Source organism: Ursus maritimus, unplaced genomic scaffold (genome assembly GCF_017311325.1).
Source record: "Ursus maritimus isolate PB19 unplaced genomic scaffold, ASM1731132v1 scaffold_32, whole genome shotgun sequence".
Lineage (NCBI taxonomy): Eukaryota > Metazoa > Chordata > Mammalia > Carnivora > Ursidae > Ursus > Ursus maritimus.
This window is the reverse complement of record NW_024425786.1, coordinates 26,279,503-26,304,234: the sequence shown is the minus strand read 5'-3', so window position 1 is coordinate 26,304,234 and position 24,732 is coordinate 26,279,503. Positions and strand designations below refer to the sequence as shown.

The following is a 24,732-nucleotide window of genomic DNA, read 5'->3' as shown; positions in this document are numbered from 1 at the left end:
GGGTAAGAGAGGGGAAAGAGAGGGATATTTTTAAGGATGGCTCTCCCATGCCATATCTCTAAAGGATGGAAACTGCAGGGTATGCAGAATAATGATCGAAAAGGTCCCCGTCCTAGTTCCTGGAAGCTCTGAATAGGTTAGCTTCCATGGAAAAAGGGACTTTGCAATACGATTATATGAAAGATCTTGAGATGAGAAGAAGAGTCAGGATTATCCAGGTGTGTCCAATTTAATCACAAAGGTCTTTGTAAGTGAAGGAGGGGAAACAGATAAGTCAGAATCGGAGGAGATGGGACAACAGGATGAAGGCTGGAATGATGTCATGTGGGGACTCAACTGCCCGCCCAGGGCTCTGAAGACATAAGTGGGCTACAAACCAAGGAATGTGGATAACCTCTATAAACAGGAAAAAAGTGACAAAGCGGATTCTTCCCAGAGATCCAGAGGCATCCGTCCTGCCAGCGCGTTGATTTTTAACCCAGTGAAACACAGTTCAGACTTCCGACCCTGGGAATGTAAGACAATAAAAATGTATTATTTGATGCCGCTAAATTTGTAATAATTTATTATAGTACCAATAGGAAACTAACACAACCTGTAAAGAGATCAATGAAAGATCAAAGAAGAAGGAGGCGGTAGTCCAAGGACCAAACAGAAGGAGTATAAATAGTAACTAACATCCTTTGAGCACTTAGTATGCGCTAGACTAAGGGATTTTGCATAAAAACTCGCTCAATCCTCAGCTTAACGGTCCCCGCACGGTAAGAATGTTAGTATCATCCTATTACAGATGAGAAAACGGAGGCTTAAAGAGGAAAAGTGGACTCTTATGATCAGACAGTTATCAATTTAGTCCAGTCTGGCTGTAGAGGCCAGCACTTACACCACTCAGTCCACTCCACTGCCTCCCAGGACTGAGGGAGAGGGGCGGCTGTAATCAGGAGACGATGCCTCAACCTCGGGCAGGACGGATGGCAGAGGCAAGAAAGGAGGCAAGGGAGGTGGGGCTTGGTCAGACATGGAGAGAGGTCCCACCAGATGATCTCAATCATTACAGTGCCGTGAGCGGGGAGGTGGTCTGCTGGAGATCTAGGGGGAGGGGGTCAGGGTAGAAATGATAATGAGCAGCTTTACGGGAAGCAGCCCAGCAAAGGGGTCAGGCACATGCACCGTGGAGCCAGACTGCCTAGTCAAAATTCAGCTCTCTGGCTTGTGCCTCAGTTTCCTTATCTACCAATGAGAGCGATCACAGAATTCTCATGAGATAATGTATGTAAGAACTTAGACCAGCACCTGGCCTACCCATTGTAAATGTTAGCTGTTATATGGAAGGCAGGAGGTTTGTGGCTCTCACTGAAAAGAAAGGAGCTGGACAAATACAATAATGGGAATGTAGCACTGAGCACCCGTAGGCCATTGTAGTTATTAATTATTGGCTGATCACTGCTGATTCTTCCATCTGTTCTCACACAGCATTCGGAATAAAACCCCTTTTGTCCTCAAAGCACATTGTTATTATAGTTAGTAATTTGCATTTGTCTCCCTTATAAGTAGAGCCATTCCCTTGCATAAATGTTGGCTGAGTGGTTGGTTGGTTGGTTGGTTGGTGTGTGTGGGTGGTTGGGTGGGTGGATGGGTTGGTTGGGAAGGAAGAACGGTAGAGACCACTGTTCATCCCCAATATCCCTTCTACCTTTCTAGAATCCCACAATTTGAGAAGCTGGACACATGGCCACTTCGGAGTAAGCGACTCTTTTACCAGTTTCTCTGGTACTAGCCATAGAGCTAAGTTCAGCTCACAAGATATAAACAGAAAGGTATGTGCAACTTCCAAGGAAATGTTCTTAAAAGGAAAATGTGCCATTTTTGGTTCCTTCCTCCTCCCTGCTGACCAGAATGCAGCGTGATGGCCGGACTCAAGCAGCCATCGGAATATGAGATGGAAGCCAAGTGCTAAGGATGGAGAAGCAGTAAGATAGAAGGAGGCTGGGTCCTGACACTGCACAGCACCTACCAGCTCTCAACTGAATCTCTGGGCTTCTTCTACAATGAGAAATGCACTTCTGTCATCTTGGGGCTTTTCTATATAAACTCACAGCCAAACCTAATCTAACAATAACAGATGAATTTTCAGGGTAGTGAAGTCCAGAGCTTATGTCCCTATTTAGTTCTGGATCTGGCAGGTATTGCTGTGGTCTTCACAGCAGCTGTAAACACAGGATAAACTAGCCTCAGTTGTGAATCATCACCTATGTGTAACAATGCCTGTCACAATATTTTTCTCCCCAAGCTTTTTAACAAGGTTGAGGAGGCCTCCTCAGGCTCTTGGGTGACAGTGATCACATTCCTGATGTTGCTGGAAGTTGTTATATGGTTATTTCGGGAGACGTTTCCTACTGTGATTCTCTGAGGATAACACAAGGGCTCTGGGGAAAGAAACTGGTTTTATCCAAGAGACACGGTGTCTCGGAATTCTCCACAACCACGAGTTGTCAAGAGGTTTTACCAGGAGTATTGGGCAGCAAGGCTGGCAGGGAGTGGGAGGAGGCAGGCACTGGGCAGGGAAGGGGAAGGGCAGTAGCATTTTAGCAAGGCACAGCCATTGTACTAGCGCCCTCTCTGAAAAAGCATCTAAGGGCTTGAACATATAATCAGGGGCCAGTCACCACCCCAGCCTGAGGGCTGTGACTGTGATAGGAGGTGGGGCCAGGGTGGAAAGATTTAGGAAGAGCCACAGGTCAGTCTTCAGTGGAAGACTGAGGAATGGAGAGCGTGTCCACACCAGGGAACTGTGGTCGATCGGCAGGGCATTGCTTTCCATGACTGCTCTGGGAGTACAAATTCATGAAGGGGCACCTGGGTGACTCACTCCGTTAGTGTCTGCCCTGCGGCTCCAGGTCATGATCCCAGGACCTTTCCTCCCTGGCAATTTCTAAACCCATTGGGACTTGCATCCTTGCTCAGCAGGAGCCTGCTTCTCTCTCTACTTGCTACTGCTCCTGCTTGTGCTCTCTGATAAATAAATAAATAAATAAATAAATAAATAATAAATCTTTAAAAAAATTCATAGGGTGAAGCTTCCTTCTGTGATTCTGCTCAAAGGGGGCTCTATTCTTTCAGTACATGCCATGCCCAAGGTCCCAAAGCCAGAAATTACCATGATGCTAAGGAATGAGTGGTGCGGAGGGCGTGAGCGGGCCAGCACCTGCGTAGGGTTCTCCAGCTGGCCCCTGTTTGGGCTTAATTGATTATAAGTAGGGCTGTTAGATAAAATACAGGACTTGCTCTTAAAATTTAATTCAAATAAAAATAATAATTTTTTTAGCATATCTCATGCAATATTTAGGAGGCTTTACATATACTAAAAATTTTCCAACATTCATGTCTGATAGCAAATTTAACTGAGCAGTCTGGTGTTTTTTGTTTATTTTTGTTGGTTTTGCACTGCATCCCTGGAATTTAAGATAAGGTCTTAGTAGGAAGGATCTGAGGTAAAGATACAAGGGATCCCCATAGTTAGAGTTTGAGGCAAAAATCACGTGGTTCTATGTTCTTAAGGGGCCCCTTTAAGAATGTAGAACATTCTTCTATATTTAGCAAAGGTATTTGATGCATTCTTTTATCCTGGCCCAGGTATACTTTGGTCGTGTATTTAAAGGTGTTATGGATGCCTGAACAGCGCTGGTAACAGTTCCTTAAGAAGTATGCTCCCCCACCACAGGGCCTTAGCAGATGTGACTCGCTTTTGCCTGGAACACTCTTATCTCCCACTTCCACCTAGTTAATTTCAGTTCACCTTGTTAAATTGTGTGAGGTTGTTGTGGTGAGATCTCCATGCCCAGTGTCGCTTCCTCAGGGAAGTCTGCACCAAACCCCTCTGACTAGGTCAAAGCCCCCATGACACACTCTCACTGTCACCCCAAACCCCTCTCCTTTTGTGAGGTATCCCTTCCACATCTACTTCTGTCACCCATTTAAGCTTCTTAGACTAACATGGCGATACGCCTCACAGGGCAAGAAAGAGCTGTCTGAAGTTTCCGCTAACCTTTGTACTCGGTACCCCAGCAAAGTACTTGACAAATAATAGGGATCCAATAAATATCTGTGGACAAATAATGAATCTTGGTGAGGAAGTGCGCAACGGAATGTGGAAGTAAAGAAAGCATAACACCCATACCTGTGTGTTCCAAGCCAAACCAGCACTGATAGTGAGCAATGGGAAAAACCCGCAAGCAGTAGATCTGAATTCTTCACCAACAGGTTGGCAGGGAACACTGAAAAGGAATTGGAAAGGGAGAGACCTTTCCTCCACGGCAATTCTACAAAAACAATAATGCAGAGAGAGCGACAGATCCTGGGACCAGTGATGAGACAAGGAGTATTGAGGACAAGAGAGTCCAAGAAAATACCTCGGCGGCAGCAGGTGGGGAGCTCCTGGAAGATTTGCCTAGAGAGGCTGCTGGTAGTCATAGACTCACGCTTTATGTACCATTGGGGCATGGTGTGTGGTAAGTCAGACTTAAAGTGAGGACATAAGGGACAGAAAGACAGTGCAGGTGTACAACTAAGGGCGTAGCCCGCAGCAGACAGGCAAAGGGAGCCTGGCCAGAGACATGCGCCAGATTTCTCCTCTCCCCCCACCTCCTATCACCCCCTTGGATTCCCAGTGTCATCACCTGTCCCAGGCCATTCAGTTCTGCAGACATTGATCCAGCACCATCTCCCCCTCCCCAGCCCACTACCCAGGACCTCACAAATACCTATACGCGCGAGGAAGACCTAACTCTCTGCCTGTCCCGTCCTTTAGTGACTTGGCTCCAAAATCTTCCCAGATTGGTCCGCTTTCTCTCTGTATCTGCTATCAGCCTGGTCAGACAACTGATCAATACAGTGGAGCCGAGGAACTAACTTAAGAAACTCCCACTCCCACACACCCCAAGCAAATAAGAAATGCCGGATAAAAAATAAAGTCAAGGGTGTTTCTGCTGCAGGGGCCCATAACGAAAATAGGAAGAGAGGGACATCTTTGGGTACTAGAGACAAAAGGAGGAAATTCAAAACCTAAGAAGTGAGAGGGGAGAATCTAAGCCAAGTGAGCCGGGAATATTGGGCCAGACATATGCTAGAGGCTAGATGGTAGTGCCCAGGGAGGGATGAGAGGAGAGCCCCCAGGCCCTGCATCCTGGGGAGCTGGAAGGAGACCCCGTGGATAAAGCCAGCAGCCAAGAAGGGGTCAATTCCACTTACAAGCGTGGACTGGAAAACTCAGGTCATGCTCCAGGAGATGGCCAGGAAGCGGGATGCTGAGAATACGAACATTAAGGCTGTTGTTTTGTGTGTGGGCGTGCGTTCAGTGAGCACCACCGCTGAAATACAGAAACCTCCAGCTGAGACAGGAACTCTAAAACTGGTCCCAAACTCAAGCAGTACTTTAGCATAAAAAACACGGAACCCATCAGGAAGGAGTGGAGCAGTGACAAGGAATAAGCGAACATAAATTGTTAAGAACATGGTTGTAAATCTAAACTATTAAGCCATAAAAAGATATCAAAACAACTGATTTAGGAAGTTTCTTTGAAGAGGTATAATCAAAATACTAGACAAATACAACATGGGAGATGGGCGGAGGGAGTTAAGAAGGAAATTAAAGTGTTCCAAGGTTCTTGAGGTGTTTGCCTACGAAGGACAGAAATACTCACTAATTTTAGACTTTGTTCGAGAAAAAGAAATTAAATTAAGTATGTTGCTAAAACTTTGAGGAAAATCACAACTAAGAGGTAAACTTCAAACCAGGAGAGAAGGGCGTGAGAAATAAAGTAAATTTGATCAGTTCAATGGAAGGCAAAAAGTAGGGGAGAGAAGAAAACTAAAAATAAGCGCGACAGGGCACTTAGCTAGCTCGGGAGGTGGGCAGGACTACTTGATCACCGGTTACGAGTTCAAGCCATGCCCAGACGCGTAGAGATTACTTGAAGGAAAAAAAAAGGAAGAAGAGCATATCAAATAGAAAAAAATTTTAAAGAGATAATAAAAATAAGTCAAAGAAATCAATGAAGATAATATATACGTAGCATATGTCTACTAAACGTTAGCTCCACCGGCTTACAAGCAGCTTGATCTACCACTGCATAAAGAGTGCGGGGAGAGATGAAAATCAAAAAAGAATGGAGAAAGATACTTTGGCACGCTCACCAAAAAGAAAGCTTAATATAATAGTAAAATCAAAAAAGCAAAATAGACTTGGAGGCAAACCCATGGTAAGGATGAAAAGCAGCCTATTTATGATAAAAGAACTAACCCACAAAGAAGATAAAACAATCATAAGCCTGAATATGAGCGGGACTCGCAAACTAAAGAAAAATTAATACAATCACCAAGGAAATGGCATACCCACAATCATGGTGAGACTGTTTTTTCTTTTTAAGAAAGGCGTGGGGAGGAGCCAAGAGGGAGAGACAGAATCTTTTTTTTTTTTTTTAAGATTTTTATTTATTTATTTGACAGAGATAGGAGCAAGCCAGCGAGAGGGAACACAAAGCAGGGGAGTGGGAGAGGGAAAGCAGGCTCCCGGCGGGAAGGAAGCCTGATGTGGGGCTCGATCCCAGAAACGCTGAGATCACACCTGAACCAAGGCAGACGGCAGCTCCGCTGTGCACCAAGCTAAGGGAACAGAATCTTAAAAGCAGGCCCACCATGCCCAGCACAGAGCCCATCGTGGGGGGCTCCCACAGCCCCTGAGATCACGACCTGAGCTGAAATCCAAGAGTCGGATGCTTAACCAGCTGTGCCACCCCGGCATCCCCACGGTGAGACATTTTTAATACAACTCTCTCAGAACTGCTAAATCAAAAAACGCCAAAAGAAATCAAACATTTGAAAAATATAATGTATAAGTCTGACCATCTATATTAGAAATATATATATATACACACATATATATGTATATATATGTATATATATATATGTGTGTATATATATATATATACATATATATATAAACAGAGGAAGCCTCAACAAATTCTAAGGAATAAAAATATCATACAGAATGCATTGTATTACCACATGCAGCAAATTTAGAAAGCAGTAATTGAAAAGTAGCTCGAACCTCCCCGCCAAAATTTGGAAGCAAAAAAAAAAAACAAAAAAAAAAGAACTTCAAAATCATTCATCGGTGAAAGAAATTATGATAAAAGCTACAAGCTATTTAGAACTGAACAGTAGAAATACTGATTCTCAAAACTTATGAGTACAGCTCTAGCAGTATAGTTAAAGAAATTTATAGCCTTGAAAACACGTTAGAAAATAGAGAAATGGAGTGTTCAGAGGCTATTAAAAAAAAAAAAAAGACAAACTTGGTAGAAGAAAGAAAATAAAGATAAAGAGAAAGAAGCAATAGAGATGCTAACCAAATCCAAAAGCAAGTTTTTTTTTAAAGACCGATAAAATATAACTTTAAAAATGTATTAAGGGAGGGGTTAAGGGATGGGGTAACTAGGTGATGGACATTAAGGAGGAGGGCATGTGACGCAATGAGCACTGGGTATTATATAAGACTGATAGAAAAAAAGAAAGAAAAAGACTGATGAATCACAGATCTGTACCTCTGGGAAACCAAAAATACATTATATGTTAGTTAATTGAATTTAAATTAAATATATATATGTGTATATATATGCATATATATATATACATACATATCATATACATACATATATACATATATATATATATTAAAGAGGGAGCACTTCGTGGCTCAGTCAGTTAAGCTTGCTGAACTCTTGATTTTTGGTTAGGGTCATGCCGTCTCCCAGGTTGCGAGATCAAGCCCCTGCATCGAGCTCCCGCTCAGTGAGAGTCTGCTTGAGATTCTCTCCCTCTCCCTCTCTGCCCTTCAGCCCACTAATGCTCCGATCTCTTTCTCTCTAAAATAAATAAATAAATCTTTAAATATATTGTGTGAATATACACATATATGTATCTATATACATACAGACAGACGTGTTATACATATACATACATATATGTGTGCATATGTATATGCATACACACACACACACACTGCTATATATATGTACTATTAAAAAGGGGCACCTGGATGGCTCCAGTCAGTTAACCATCTGACTCTTGGTTTCAGCTCAGGTCATGCGATCTTAGGGTCTTGAGATCAAACCCCTCATTGGGCTCCATGCTGGGCAAGGAGCCTGCTTAATATTCTCTCTCTCCCTCTCCCTCTGCTCCATCCACCCACTTGCACACGTGCTCTCTCCCTCTCTCTCCTAAAAAATAAAATAAAATAATTTTTGTAAATAAATAAGAATATATTAAAATGATAAAATAGACAAACCTCAGATAAGACTGATCACGAAAATAGAATTAAAGACATACATATACGGTATTAGGAATGAAAAGCTACAGATACAATAAAGACTTATAAAAATCATACTACTAGGACAAAGGATATTCGTGCAAAAATTTTTTCAAAACTGTCAATTTTTTGTAAAATGGTCCATTTTCTGAGAGAAAATATAAATCACCAAAATTGACTCAGGAAGAAAAAGAAAACCGAACAGGTCAATAACCATGAAAGAAGCTGAAGCTGTGATTCTGTAAGAGTTTCTCCTCCCCAAAAGGCATCCAGGCCTAGATAGTTTTTATAGGCAACCTTTACCCAACCTTCAAGGAATAGACAATTCCTACTTTACACAAATTGTTCCAAGGGGAGAGAGAGAGAATGCTACCAAATTCATTTTTAGGAGTCCAGCGTCACCTAAATACCTGAATTGAATAAGCACAATAAAAGCAAAATCGTCAGCTAATATCACTTATGGACACAGATTATAAAAATCTTACAGTAACAGCTATCCAAAAATCCAGTCACGTACAGAAAAATAACTTACAACAGGACTGTGACCAGCATGGCTGGACTTCCGTATGCCATTCTTCTCTTTGTCTTTGGCCATAAGCACCCTGATCTTTAGCTATGTGTCCTGCTCTTCGTGCATTGCTTCTCAATGGAGACTGTCTCTACCACAACCTCCTTGCCACTGGATATCACCACACCATTTGGTTTCGAGGCAATGTGATGGAGGTGAGTGTTGGAGTGTAACTTTCAGGGAATCTTTTTTAGAGGCAGCACCATAAATTCCTCCCCCCTCCGCCTTGGTACTTCTCAGAGCATGAGCAGGATGGCTGCAGTTTAGGCTTCCACTCCTGGGGGGCCGGAGGGTGATACACAGAGCCGAAAGAACAGCAAGAGAGATCCTGACACTGCCTTGGATCTCCCGTGGCCTGGCTATTTCTAAATTGAGAGAAATACACTGAGGAGACTACTGAGGTCTGTTACAGCAAACTTCATCAAACAGATGATAAAATGCTCGAGCAGGGTTCATCCAGCAATGAAAGAATGGATCAACATGGAAAATCTATTAATCTAATTCACATTACAGATGAAAGGAGAAAATCTATGATCATCTAAATAAGATTCTGGAAAAGCATTCAATAAAATTTCACCCTCATTTTCTGTTTAAAAGAAATAAACGTAAAACCTTTTAGCCAGCTATGAATAGAAGGGGAATTTCCTTAACCTGATAAATAGTATCAACAAAATCTGTACCAAACATCATTACACTTATGAGTGGGATTTAAGAAGATATCCACTAATATCAGGAATGGGACAAAGGAACTGCTCCCACTCAACAGTGAACTAGAAGTCCTATTCAGTAAGAAAAAGAAGTTAAAAAGAATATGGATTTAAAGAGATATCATCCTAGGGGCACCTGCATGGCTCAGGCAATTAACTCTTGATTTTGGCTCAGGTCATGATCTCAGGGTTGTGAGATCAGGACGCATGTCACCACCGGAGTCCGGAGCCTGCTTAAGATTCTCTCCCTCCCCTCTGCACTTCCCACCGCTCACACATATACTCTCTTGCTCTTCGCTCTCTCTCAAAAAAAAAAAAAAGAAAGAGAAGACATATCCTCATTTGAAAAAATAAAACAGGACAAAATCAGAGGAGGAGACAAATCACAAGGGAGCTGGTAATCATAGGAAGCAAACAGGGTTGCTGGAGGGGGTGGGGGTGGGGGGCCTCAGGATAACTGGAGTGATGGACATTAAGGAGGGCACGTGATATAATGAGCACTGGGTATTACATAGGAACCGATGAATCACTGACTTCTACCTCTGAAACCAATATACATTGTATGTTAATTAATTGAATTTAAATTAAAAAAAAAGAAAGAAATATCTCATTTACAGAGAGCATGCCTGACTCAAACCCATCATGATTTTCAGGTAAATAAGTCCCAATAAGAGACACAGCAGCGGAAGTTGGTGAATTCAAGATCACTGTATAAAGCCTTATGTTCTCCCATACACTAGTGAGGTGCCCAGATTATAAAAATACAATAGAAAAAAAAAAGGGATCTCCATATTGCAAGGCCGTCACCTTTCTTCTGGATCGGGAAACATTCCGCTCACTAGCCTCCGAGGGGCGCTCACTATTATTTCCCTCAAATCCATTCTCCATAGCAGCTAGTGATCTTTTGTAAACATAAGTGGAGCCCTGTCATGCTCCTTTCACCTTTTAATGGCTACTCATCAGTCATAATTAAATTCCAGTTTCTTTATCATGCCCATTCTCTGCATGACCTGGAGCCTGCCTGACTCTCCGATCCACTCCCCTCACCACAGCCCCATCCATTCCCACCACGCCAGAGCCTTCTTTCGCTTCCTGATGCGTGTCAAACTGTCCTGCTGTAGCGCTTTCATACATGCTCTTCCCTCTTCCTGCAACACTTCCACCCCCAATCATCACCTGAGTGTTCCTAGTCAATCCTCGAGTCTCAGCTTAAATGTCACCTGCTTACCCCAAACAAGATCCTTCTCTCTTAGTTTTTTCTTTCATAGTCCCGCCATAACATGTAATAATATCCCATGACATATTATACCATAATGTATAATCATATTTTTAGTTGTGGGTCATTTGTCGTACTTCAGTTCCCTTCGAGACCACTTAACTTCTATGAGGGCAAGACTCATTTCTTCGATGTTTCCCTGAGATTTTTAACAGGAGCGGTCATAAAACAAATGCTCAGTAAGTATTTTTCAGAATGAAAAGAATGAATGAACGAATGATGGAGTTTTGCTGACTTAGCGCCTGATGCCGTTGAATCTTGCACTACTAAATTCAGCGCGCCGGAAGAAAGTAAAGGCGCAAAATCCCAAGCGATGAAGCCCAAGCCTTATAAAGTGAAGTGGGGGTAATGAGCTTGGTTTTATGGTCCCTGGGGCAGTAACAAGAGTTGGGGGGGAAGAGTTTACAACACAGGGCTACATCCTCCATGACTCCTACCCCACCTCTCAAGAACCCAGGTCATGGACTTCCTGAAATTGGGTTTGCCATAAAGTGCTACTTTTCTGGGATCTTTTTGTGGTATATTAAGAGTTTGAAGGAGGGTGCCTGGGTGTCTCAGTCGATTAAGCATCTGACTCACTTGGTTTTGGCTCAGGTCCTTGATCTCATGGATGGAGTGGGATTGAGCTGCATAAGACTCTAGCTCAGCATGAGGAGTCTGCTTGAAGAATATCTCTCCCTCTGCCCTTCCCACACTCTCTCTCTCTCTCTCAAATAAATAAGATCTTTAAAACTTTTATTTATTTATTTATTTGACGAGCGGGGAGAGAGCCCGAACTCCCTGATGAACACAGAGCCCCCTTTGCAGGGCCAGTCCCCCAACCCTGAGATCATGACCTGAGCGAAACCAAGAGTCAAGACATAACCAACTGAACTACCGGGGCCGATAAATAAATCTTTTTTAAAGAGGATTTGGAGGACGGTAGCTTCAGGAATGATGGAAATAAGGCAACTATCTATCACCCTTGATGGAGGCATTTACAGCCTCAGGAGCATATGAAACCACCGCGGAGCTGGAGTGTGCATGGAGAAAAAATGGTGAATCCCACAGGAACCCCAAAAGCCTTGATCTAAAAAGAAGGCGCACACACGATACTCCCAGGGAATTCAGAAATAGCTAAGGGGAACTTTAGGGGGAAGGCAAAGGCCCAACAATGGTGACTGGGAACACCAGAGCTATGAGGCGCTGCACTACTAGGACTCTAGTTTTTCTTCCTCCTGGGAAACACAGATGACCTTACAGCCACCTACTTAGGGCCACTGGCCCTGAGGCGCACACAGCCCAGAGGGCAGATGGGCCACCGAGACCCTACCATGTTCATTAGAGAGAAAGCGTCTTCCCATAGGATTAGACTGAGGGACTCTCCCAGTAACCCCTCAGAGCTGGAAATGCTAACTTTTCAGCTGGAAATTAAGGACACGGTGTTTCTGAGGCCACGTAATGCCAAGAATAGTGGCTGCTGGCGAATTTCTACCATCTCAAGGTACATCACAGACTCAGGCATACAACAGGTACCCCTGACTGAGGTTAAAGGCTTGTGTGAGCCAAGCGAGGAGGAGTGTTACATTTGTCAGGGGCCCCTGAGGAGGCAATCTTCATGTTTATTTGTTTCTTTTTGAGCTCACTTGGCATACCAGGGGGCAGGCGAGGGACCAGGACAATCCTGTTATCCCGGAAACACCAATTGTTGAAGGCCTGCTCAGCACCTACCTGTTACCTCTCTCCTACTGTCCCCTTCCTCCAGCCACTCCTGCCGCCTCAGAGCACCCGGACAGGCACGGGTACAAGGAGAACTCACTTTACCCAGGTCTGATGACTGCCCTGGTGACATCTCTGAGGGAGATGACCTTGCAGCCGCTCCCCCATCAAGAAGGTTTGGTCTCCCGTCCAGAAAGAGAGACGGTGTGCAGGCAGGCGGGACCAAGAGGGGCATTATCTGCGGTCCTCTCTCCTCTTCTCCCCAGGGAAGCCTGAGACGGACCCCCCAGACCTACCTCTTGTCCTCTTCCACCTGGACGCCCCGATAGAGTGGAACTCTCTTGCCGACTCCTGTTCTCAGTGTCCGAGTCTGAGATAGTCTCCACCTGGGGAGGCGGGATTGGGGGAGTCAGTGGCCCGAGACTAGACCAGGGACCACAGGGCACCTGTGGGAGACAGGTGAGCAGAAGCTAAGCGCCAAGCCCATGGGCCGATTCTGCAAAGACAGTCCGCCCGAACAAGAGAAAAGAGACCCAGGAGGTCAGGCGTCAACCACCTGGCCACCCTCTCCACTCCCAGGAGAGGTGATGTTTCAGGACAAGGCGACACAAGGGAGTGGGGGCTGGCGCTAATCGTACACCAGCCTGGCTGGATGACCAGCCACAGGATCTACGTGCAACTCAGAGCAGCCGCACCGACCCCTTAAGCCGTCCCAAATAGCCCGGGCCTGAGCTCGCTTCGGCACCCCTCCTTCCATACCTGCACCCCTATGGACGGCCGCCACTTCCCGCTGCGCTGATCTCCACCAGCTCCTCCCTGCCGGGAATGGTCTTGATGATAGTCGAGGCGGGCGCTGGCGGGTGGCTGCCGCCTTCCACGGTGCGCGCGCCTATGGCGGGGCCCGTCCAGCCCGTCCGCGGGCTGCAGCGCCGGGCCGGGCCCTCTCGGCGGCCGTGAAGCTCTCGTGGGCGGAGTCGGTGCTGCTCTGGGCGGTGATGGAGATGCAGGGGACGGGGGCCTGGCTCCCCCAGCAAGGATGGGGGACAGGGCCTTTCTGAAGTTGAAGGCTGGGGCCGAGGCGCAGAAACGCAGAAACGCAGCGGGCAGAAACACGTCCCAGCGGGTGTCTGTGGCCCTCCACCCCACACCACCCGGCGCCGGAGGGACCCAGCAGGCACGCGCGGACTCCACCGGGCCAGGAAGCATTCTCCCCATCACCCGGCCCAGAGAGGGCAAAACCAGCTGCCCAAGGTCACACAGCACAGGTGTAGCGAGGCCGGCACCGGAACCCAGGGCTCTCCGACCTAGGGCCGGGCCAGGGAGCGAAGACAGGGCACACTCACGGGAGCCGGGCCTCCCTGAGACAGAGGCGAAGGGCAGCAAGGAGGGGGGCAGGCAGTCGTCGTCTTGAGAGCAGCCGGCCTGGATGGCCCGGAGGTAGCTACAATGACTCCGCATGCGGAAACAGCCGGGCAGGTCCAGGGCATCCCACCGCCTGGGACTCGAGCTCCCCAAACACGGACCCGCACACGGCCTCCAGCTGCTGGTTGGCTCTGCTGAGCTGTGGGAGTCCGGGAGAACATTGCGAGTGCTGGGACGGAAGCGGGTATCTCTGGGCGCTTTGCCTTTGCAATACAACCAGATGTGTGCAGAGCCGGTCTCTGGGTGACTCCCTCTGCAGCTGGGCGAAAAAGAAACCCCCACTCTGTGCAAAGAGGACGAGGCCCCTCTGCCCTGTGCTGCTCTCAGGCCTGCCTCGGGGTCTTGGGGTCCTAGCCTTTCCTTGGAAATACTCCTCCCTCCAGCCCATCTATGCCTCTCCCAGACTCCTGGGACCCACCCATCTTCCTCTCCCGCCGTCCAGCCCCTCACACTTCTCACACCTAACCCTGAGGAGACAGCCAGGGACATCCTCTCCAGCCCAGTCGGTAAGGGGAGTACGAGGGAAACCCACCTTTTCCGTGATTATTTGCTGACCCCTTCCATTACAAAAATGACTGACAGCAGCCTACAGAGATACATAGCATGGGGCTGGGCAGAAGTGTGGGTAAGTGATGGAGCAAAAATTATTAACCTTCAAGTGTTCCAAACCGTCTCCCACCTTCTGCCCACTAACTAGGGTTCTGATTTGGCCTGCTGGTTCCTTCCCTGCCCTCATCCTCTGAGGCAAGTTCACCCCTTGCTGACTGAGGTTCTTGTTTTTTGTCTTGATGTTTTGTGGTACGAAATCCATGGTGCGTAAAAATTAAAGCAATGACTAAGAAAAGAAGGCAAAACAAAACCTGCTCATGGGAGACCATGTCCCGGAGCACTGCACTAAGACTAAATATACCGTGGAGAATGCAGCTTCCGTTCATATTATATGAGGAAGGTAGCACAAAGGAAAAGTAAAGATTGGGTGGTCCCAGGGACAAGCTCTACCCAGAGCACATGGGTGCGCATTTGACCCTGAGCTTCCAAAGCGTCAAGGAGTATCGCCTGCAGGTTGCCGGCATAGCCTATGGAGGAGACTACCCAGACTTAAGTGGGCTCTGCTCCCTCCTAGTACTGTGGCCTGGGAAAGTACTTAAAGATTTGGGGCCTCCGGCTGAATCACCTGTGCCCGATGGGAATGATAATGGTACCATCTTCATGGAGCTATTTGGGGACTCGAAGAAAAACATGGGAGGCAGTGCGGGTACTGGTACACCAAGCCCTCCAGTCAGAGAGAGTGGCATGTGAAGGTCTCAGGACCTACCTGGAAATAGGCCAGCACTCATGAGAACCACAACGGTTCCTGTTACTGAGCCAATCCTCCCCTCCCCCCGCCCCCGCCGGTGATTGCGTGAGAGCCCGTGGATGGAGTCGAGGACAAGTCCTCAGTAGAACCCACATGGTAAAATGTGGTAGCAAATGTCCCATGGCTGCGTCTCGTGACATCTCCAGGGAAGGAGTCATAGCGGCATATTTGGCATGTACAATCCACAGATAAAGTAGTGGCTTGATCCACGTGTACAATGCAGCTCAACGTGTCCCGCCCAACTCCGCCTCCAACGCGTAACATGATGTCACTAAATTCCACCTCAAATTGAGCAGAAGTTTCCATCCAGATTCGACCAGGGGCAAAACTAAGGCTCAGAGGGAGCAATGAATAGACCAACAATGCCCAGCTTATGGCGATTTACTCAAGTCAAATGCCAGGTTTCCTGGCTCTTTGCCAGCTGAATCAAGAATCTGCTGGTTGCTTCACTAAACCTACGATAACTTTCAAGCTCCACCCCAGGACCTGAACCCTGGGCTCTCTAACTACCTGTGCCTCTCTTTGCTTTGGCTGCCTAGAAGCTCAGGGGACAAAATTTCCTCAAATTCAGATTCAGTGTGGTTCCCATGTGGGCCCAGTAATCAAAGGGGTGTCTGGACCTCTTTCCACGAAAGCATTCTAAAAAGACTTCATTACAAGTGTACAGAAATTGGGTCATGGAAAAATCAACTCAAAATCCTGTAGAAGTGAAGTTGTGCCATGTGTGGCACAAGCCACAGTCCCTGTGGCAGCTGTGGCTTTTCACCTGGCCCTCTGCAAGTGCACCTCTCAGTTTCCTATCTCTGGACCTGGGTACGAGAAGGACCAGCAGTGCCTGGGTATTTCCTGAGAGCTCAGAAGCTAACCTAACTCCTGCTATTTCTAGGCCAGGCTCAGAGATACTCCCCAGCTAAGAACCAATCCCAGCTCAGAGGATCCTTCCTAGGACGCGCGGGACAGTTGATCTAACCCCAGGAGAGAGCATTCTAGTCTCACCTCTAGATACCGCAAATGGAAGGAATCTCATTCACCAGCTTATCTCTGTATCTCCAAGCCTCCCGTGAGTAAAGTATTAGGCACAATATCTGGCATACAGGTGCTCAATAAACATAATGGACTATTACTAGAAGTAGTAAGAGGAGTTCTTAAATCACAGTGACAATGACCTTTCGGAGGCCTCTCGCTTCCCAGGGTCTCAAAGCTCTTGAAATCCCAACTATACGCTATTCTTATGACCAACTCCATCCAAGGCAGACCCAGGGGAGGATGAGAAACTCCCTGGGGCCACATGCTATATCTCTACTGGAGAAAAGGAGCTTCTGAAGTTCCTGAGGACCAGGACCCAAAGGGAAACACAGACTTGTATAGACTCCCAGAGGAATATTGCATCTGTGTTGATCTTTACTGTATTACGATTATAAAACTACTTAACATTGTGCTGTGAATTCTTCTATCCTGCACGACCTCCCAACCTGCTGCCCTCGGACCCACTTTCCAGTAGAGTCAAAGTCAAAGGATCCTCTTAGAAAACGGGAACCTTAGCCTCTGTCAAGCAGACTCAGGACCAGTAAATATTTTCCAAGGATCACGGGATATTTAGAAAGAAAATACTACTTAGGTATAACTGAAAATTGTCTGTGCTAGAGTCAGTGGGTTGGGTCTGGGGGGCTGCACAACATCCTGTATACTTTACCTGTGTCCTTTGGTTTAGCTAACCTTGAAATCACTCCCATTTCAAAACACTCTAAAACACTGGATAAAATATAAGAAATGTTTTATATGCATAGCTGAGCTCAAGAAAAGCGAAATATGTCCCCGGGGACAAAAGCAAAGAGGAGACTGGAAAAATCCAGCATATTAACTGTGTGAGGTCAGTGCTGCAAACAGCCCAGTGGTGGTGGGAGGTGGGGGCACAGGTTGCTGGTCGGAGGGACAAAAAGGGCAGGTATTAACAGCCACGCAGGTGTAGGAGTAAGGCGTTGGGTCCACATGAAACACAGCATTAGGAATGAGAACCTCCATAAACGTAGGAAAAACCTTTCATGAATGGTAGACTAAAAAAATCAATTATCAGCACAGACTGATGACAAGAAGCTTCGTCTGCAATTCTAGGCATTGGGGAGGGAAAGTAGGTAATCTCCTACGATTTTTGTACCCATAAGCTGGTCTTCCCATAGACACAGGATTCTGTGGGCCTGTGGGCCTGCACGGCCCAGACACCTCACACTTGCAAGTTAAAAATTAACAGAAAATGGTCCCAGAGCAAGAATAGTCTAACAGAAGCAACTGCAAAGATATTTTCTGAGGGACCCACTCCTAACCCAGGCTCTTCCAGGATTCTCACAAGAAGTTCCACTGAAAATGAGGTTCACACCAGACCATGTGGTACACTAGACCTGACGTAACCCCCTGATGATATCCACCTCCTGGCTTTAACACCCTTGTGTAGGCCCCTCTCACCTTGAGTATGGACTAGACTTATCGTAAGGAATAGAGCGTGGAATGTCACTGCTGAGATGAGATTACAAAAAGCCTATGGCTTCCATCTTGGACACTCTCTTTCTCTCAGGGTCTTTGCTCTAGGAGAAACGAAGCTACTATGGTATGAGTAGCCTATGGTGAGTCCCACGTGTCAAAAAACTGATGACTCTGGCCAATAGCCGAGAGTGTGGATCCTGAGGCCTGCCAACAGCCATGCGAGTGAGTGAGGAAGCAGATATTCCTCCAATCAAGAGCCTTGGGAGGCACGGCTACAGCCCTGGCCAACACAGCGGGCTAAACCGTGTGAGTCACCTGATCCAGAAGGCACCCACCCAAGCTGCACTCAGATTGCTGACCCACAGAAATGGTGAGATAATAAAGGATTTGTTGTTGCTTTAAGACACTACGTTTGAGGATAATAGGCTGTGTAGCAAGAAGATAACCCATGCAAACTGTGATATAAACAAAGAAATAGCTTTTATTAAGTTTAAGCCACCAAGGATGCAAGCTTTACCTGTTAGAGCAGCTAGTGTTACCTTAGCTAAAACAGATTAACTTTTAAACTACGTTTAAAACTTCTGGGAACACCTGGGTGGCTCAGTCAGTTAAGCTTCTGCCTTCAGCTCAAGTCATGATCCCCAGGGTCCTGGGATTGTGAGTCCCACATCGGGGCCCCCAGCTCCACAGAGAGCCTGCTTCTCCCTCTGCCTCTGCCTCCCTTTCTCTCTCTGTCTCTCATGAATAAATACATAAAATATTTTAAGAAAATAAAATAAACCATGTTTAAAACTTCTAAAACTTAAAAAGATAAAACTGAAAACATAAGGGGAGAGAATATAAACTTTGAAAGAACACTAGAAAGATTTAAAGGAACCAAACCAGATTTCTAGAACTGAAAAAAAGTCAAATTAAAAACTGAAATTAATCAGTTAAATAGTAGATGACACACAACGGAAGAGAAAATTGGTAAATGAGATGATACATCTCAGGAAGTCACCCAGCAGAGAGAGGCGAGATGGAAAATATGAGCGAGAGGTTAAGATGCATGGAGGAAAAGAATAAGAAGGTCCCACATACAAAACTAATAGGAGCTCCAGGTGAGACACTAGATGGGAGATAGAAGCGGCAATATTTGGAGAGTTAATTAGACTGATGGAGAATTTTCCAAGACTCCTGGCTTCCAAGCATGACAGAGTGTGAGGCAAAGGCGGCTATAAAGCTAGACAGAACTGTCAAGAACAACCACTTCATCACTCTGAAAAATCAATCAAAGGCATACAACAAAAGAAACGCGTATACATGAAAATTACTGAACGGCATGGAGTCCATGGTGTCCTTGCCTGGGGCTGCTCCCATGACTCAAGAAGTTTCCCAGCTCTATCACTTGCAATAGTTCAACCAGGGTGAGGCAGGCTGTGAAACCAGCTGCTTCGTTGCCACTGCCAAAAAGGGGGCTCTTAATTTGGAACATTGTCGTATAGTATCAAGAATGGGAGTGCAGAAGGGGCGGCTGGGGGGGAGCTGGAGGGAGAACAGGAATAGAGGAATAGCCGGCAGCACTGCTAAGCTGAGATTTCAGCGCTGTTTGGGGCAAGCAATGGACTGAAGAAAGACTAGGCAGGGATTTGACAGAGGAGTTCAGGAGATGAGACGTCGCCAGGGAGAGGTCTGATAAGCTCCACATATCCCGGGCAGGTTAACTAAGAGGTGACCGCATGCACAACAGAGACAAGAGGCCTCGAGCTGCACTTACACCTCTCTGGCCAATGGAGCCTATGCACATGTGGAGGCAAGTAACATAAAGGAGAGCCTGGCAAAAAAAAAGTAAAATCAGGGTAGGCTGAAAAGCAGCCTGAAGTTGTACTCCTAGTCCACACACAGAACCATAAGCAGAGAAGCCTTTCTGGCTCAAGGTTATTGGGCACAATCTCTGTGGCTGAACACTAAAAGCTATACAGGGCACAAGGACAAACCCCCTCGGAAACCAGGCTTAAAAATAAAAACAAGAAAGAAAAAAAAATTCATGAATACACATTTAACAGGGAAGACAGATTTTTACAGATTTTAGTCGGATCAACAAACACATAAACAAGCAATAATAATCTTCAAGAGGTAAAGTAAGAACCCACAACTCTATGGTCAACTAATATCACTTTGACAAAGCAAGAAGAAATACTATCAATGGAAAAAAAGACACAGTCTCTCTTTAATAAATAGTGTTTGGAAGGGAAAACTGGACAGCAACATGCGAAGAATAAAACTGGACCACTTTCTTACACCATACACAGAAATAAATTCAAAAACAGATGAAAGACCCTAAGAATTTGAGACAGGAAACCATCAAAATCCTAGAGGAGAACACAGGCACAGCAGCTTTGGCCTGAAACATAGCAACTTTTTTTCTTAAGATCTATTTATTTATTTGGCTGACAGAGAGAGAGCACAAGCAGGGGAGCAGCAGGTAGAGGGAGAGGGAGAAGCAGGCTCCCTGCAACCAGGAGCTCCATCCCAGCACAGGATCATGACCTGAGCTGAAGGCAGATGCTTAAGTGAGCTAAACCACCCAGGCACCAGGCCATAACAACTTCTTACCAGACATGTCGCCAGAGGCAAAGGGAAACAAGCAAAAAATGAACAATTGGGACCTCATCAAGATAAAAATCCTCTCTGTACAGCAAAGGAAACAATCAACAAAACTAAAGGCAGCCTACAGAATGGGAGAAGATATTTGCAGATGATATATATGATAAAGGGTTAGTATCAAAATCTGTAAAGAACTTCGTCAAACTCAACACCCAAAAAACAAATAATCAGTTAAGAAATGGGCAGAAGACACGAATGAGCGCTTTTTCAAAGAAGACATCCAGATGGCCAACAGACAGATGAAAAGATGCCCAAATCACTTTCATCAGCAGGGAAATACAAACCAAAACCGTGATGAGATGCACCACCTCACACCTGTCAAGAATGGCTAAAATTAACTACACAAGAAACAATGGAATTGTTGGCAAGGATGTGGAGAAACCCTCTTACGCTGTTGGTGGGAATGCAGAGCTGGAGCAGCCACTCACTGGAGAACAGTGTGGAGGTTCCTCAAAAAGTTAAAAATAGAGAGCTACCCTATGACCAGCAACTGCACCAGGGATTTGCCCAAAGGATAAAAAAGACAGATTCGAAGGGGTGTGCACCCTGGTGTTTATAGCAGCATTATCAGCAATAGCCAAACAATGGAGAGAGCCCAAATGTCCACTGACGGCAAAAATGGATAAAAGAAGATGTAGGTATACACACACACACACACACACACACACACACACACAATGGAATACTACTTAGCCATCAAAAGAATGAAGTCTTGCCATTTGCAACGATGTGGATGGAGCTAGAGGTTATTATGCTAAGTGATAAATAACTCAGAGAAAGACAAATACCCTATGATTTGTGTAATATGTGTAATTTGAGACACTAAACAGATGAACATATGGGAAGGAAAAAGGGGGAAGAGAGAGAGAGAAAGAGGAAACAAACCATAAGACTCTTAACAATAGAGAAAAAACTGAGGTTGATGGAGGGAGGGAGGTGGGGGATGGGAGCTAGATGGGTGATGGGTATTAAGGAGGAGCACTTGTGATGAGCACACTAGGTATTGTATGCTTAAGTGATGAATCACTGAGTTCTACTCCCTGAAACCAATATAACTGTATGTTAACTAACTAGACTGTAAATTTTTAAAAATTTTTAAAAGGTAAGGTAAGGAAATCCAGAGTTGCTACAATATACCACTTAAAATGTTCAGTATACAACAAAAAATTATGAGACATGCAAATAAGCAAGAAAATGTCAATATCCCCAAATGTTTGATTTATCAGACAAAAAACTGCAACAGCTGTTACAAATATATTAAAAAAGAAACTAAAGGTAATGTTTAAAGAGATTTAAAAAGCACAGCAATACGACTTCATCAGATAAAATCCCTCACAACAAAAAACCAGAATTTTTTTAAAGAGAGTTAAATGGGGAAATTCTGGAACTGAAAAGTACAAGAAATGAAGTGAAAAATTCACTAGAAGGGCTCAGCATTTAAATGATCAGTAAAAAGTTGATCAGTATACATTATCAATCTGAAAAATGGAGAGAGAGAAAAAGAATAAGCTCGGAATAGAACCTTAGAGAGCTATGGGATAATAACACACAAAAGCAGTATGTGCAGTGGCAATGGGAATCCTAAAAGAAAAGGAAAGAAAAAGATACCTGAAGGAAATAACAGCTCAAAACTTTCCCAATGTGAGGGAAAAACATTAAATACAGATTAAAGAAGCTCAATAAATTCAAAGTAGGTTAAATACAAAAGAGATCCATAGCCAGACACATCACAGTCAGCGTGTTTGAAGGCTACAAGAGAAAAATCTTAATAGCAGCAAGGGAAAAACAATTCATCACGCACAAGAAAACAATAATATGATTAACAACTGGCTTTTCATCAGAGCATCAAAAGGCAGTGGAATGGAATATTCAAAATGCTGAAAGAAAAAAACTGTCAACCAGGAATTCTATATCCAAAGCAAAACTATTCTTCAACAAGAAATAAAAATTAAAAAGACATTCCCAAATACATATAGACTGAAAAGTGCGTTACAGACCTATCTTACAAAAAACATTAATGGAAGTTCTTCAGGCTAGGAAGTGACACTTAACGGTAACTCAAATCCATAGGAAGAAAGGAGACCAGAAATGACAAATATAAAAAGATGCTATAGATACACCCTTCTCACTTTTCTCTCAACTTCTTTAAAAGGCACAAAATTTTACAAAACTATTATTATAACATCATCATTACTTTGTAATAATGGTTAGATTTATAACATATACACAGAAAATGTACATGACAATAGCACAAAGAGGGAGGGGAAAAAAAAGAGATATGCTGGAGCAGTGCTTCTATATTTTACCAGAATTAATTAGGTTTTAATTAGTTATGATACACGATTATAATTCCTAGAACAACTCTAATAACTCAAATACATAGTAAAAGGAATTAATAACAAAAGAAATTAAAAAGTGGTACCCTAAAACATTTGTATTTGATACAAGAAGACAGTAAAAAGAAAGAACAGAGGAAAAACAACGACAGGATCGCCAACCCCATATCAATAACCATATTAAATGTGAATGAACAAGAAGCCTCGCTCAAAAGGCAGAAATTGTTAGATTGGATTTTTGAAAAAGAAAAGCACAAAAGTAGGTTGAAAGTAAAAGAGTGAAAAAAAGATGTGCCAGCAAACAGTAACCATGAGAGAATTTCCAACCTTGCAGATTTGATGAAGAGCATTCATCTTTAGATTCAGAGCACACACACACATCAGAGTGAAACTGCAGAACACCAAAATCAAAGACAAGATCTCAACAGCAATCAGAAAAGAAATGAAAACCGTCCACAAAGACAGAATCAGATTGATTTGAACTTCCCAACAGCAACAGAAGACAGATGACAAAGAATATCTTCAAAGGCTGAGAGAAAAGAGAAATGTTGACCTAAGATTCTAAAAATAACAGATTTATGTGTTAAATAATGAGGGTAGACTCCATTTTTTTGCTAAAGGCAAAGTTTGCTACTAACAGACTTGGCAGCTGAAAAAAATTACTCAAGAGATATTTAAAAGGAAGGAATGAATATAAGAAGGTGCGTACCAATGTGAGTCTACATAATCACGTACTAAAACCATAAAATGTAGCAACAATAATAAAAATTTAATTTGGAGAGAGAGCTAAGAAGATGGAACTAAAATATCCCAGGCAACATGTACAGGTAAGAAGGGAAGAGGTGGTCAAAACAAAAGTGTCCTTAGAAGAAATCATCAGATTTGGACTTTGCTAAGTCAAAATTAACATGAAAATTACAAGAGTGACCACAAAGGATGAAGAAAACAGAATATAGAACTGCCAAGCCGGGTGTGGGATTTGGTAATAAGAAAAATATATAGAAGAAAACTGGGGCGCCTGGGTGGCACAGTGGTTAAGCGTCTGCTTTCGGCTCAGGCGTGATCCTGGTGTTATGGGATCGGCGCCACATCCAGGCTCTTCTGCTGTGAGCCTGCTTCTTCCTCTCCGCTCCCCTGCTTGTGTTCCCTCTCTGCTTTGGCTGTCTCTATCTCTGTTGAATAATAAAAGAAAAATGAAGAAAACTAATCAAGAGAGGTAGCAAAGGGAGTAGAAAAAGCATTGCCCAAGGCGAGGGAGAAATAAAGAAGACCTGAAATAAAACAAGAGAAAATACATCCAGGCATATCAGTCATCACAATAAATATAAATGTACTAAACCCTCAAGCAATTGTCAGAATAGATGTAAAGATAAATTCCTTGAACTGTTACATAAAAGACATACCTAAAACAGAAGGGAGACAGCTAAGCTGGAGCACCTGTGAGGTCAAGAGAATTAGCTTCAAGGGGACCAGTGTGGCTGGAATGGGTGAGGGAGGGAGCAGCGTTAGGAGAGGAACTCAGGTAGCAAGGGGCCATCATGCAGGGACCTTAAGAGTCATAGTAAAAATTCCTCTGTGTAAAGGCGAGGGGTTTTGAGTGAATGCAATTCTATTTTAGGAAAATAATTGCTCTGGAGTTGTGCTGAGAGAGAATGAATTGGAAGGCACGTGCAGGAGGCCAGGGGCAGGGGAAGAGCCGGACAAAAGCCATGGTAGCGTAGACTGGAGTGGTGGCAGTGGAGGTGGTGAGAAGTGCTGGGGATCCTGGATATGCTTGGAAGGTGGGACCAACAGGATTTGCTGAAGGACCGGATCGGGGGATGTGAGACAGAGAAAGGGGGTCAGAACTGACTTCAGGCTTTTGGACCCAAGCCCCTAG

At 44.7% G+C, this 24,732-nt stretch overlaps 1 pseudogene; it reads right to left on the bottom strand.

Moving 5' to 3' along the window:
* The window catches only part of LOC121099808, a 37,705-nt pseudogene that overhangs the window by 5,457 nt on the left and 7,516 nt on the right, over positions 1 to 24,732 (bottom strand).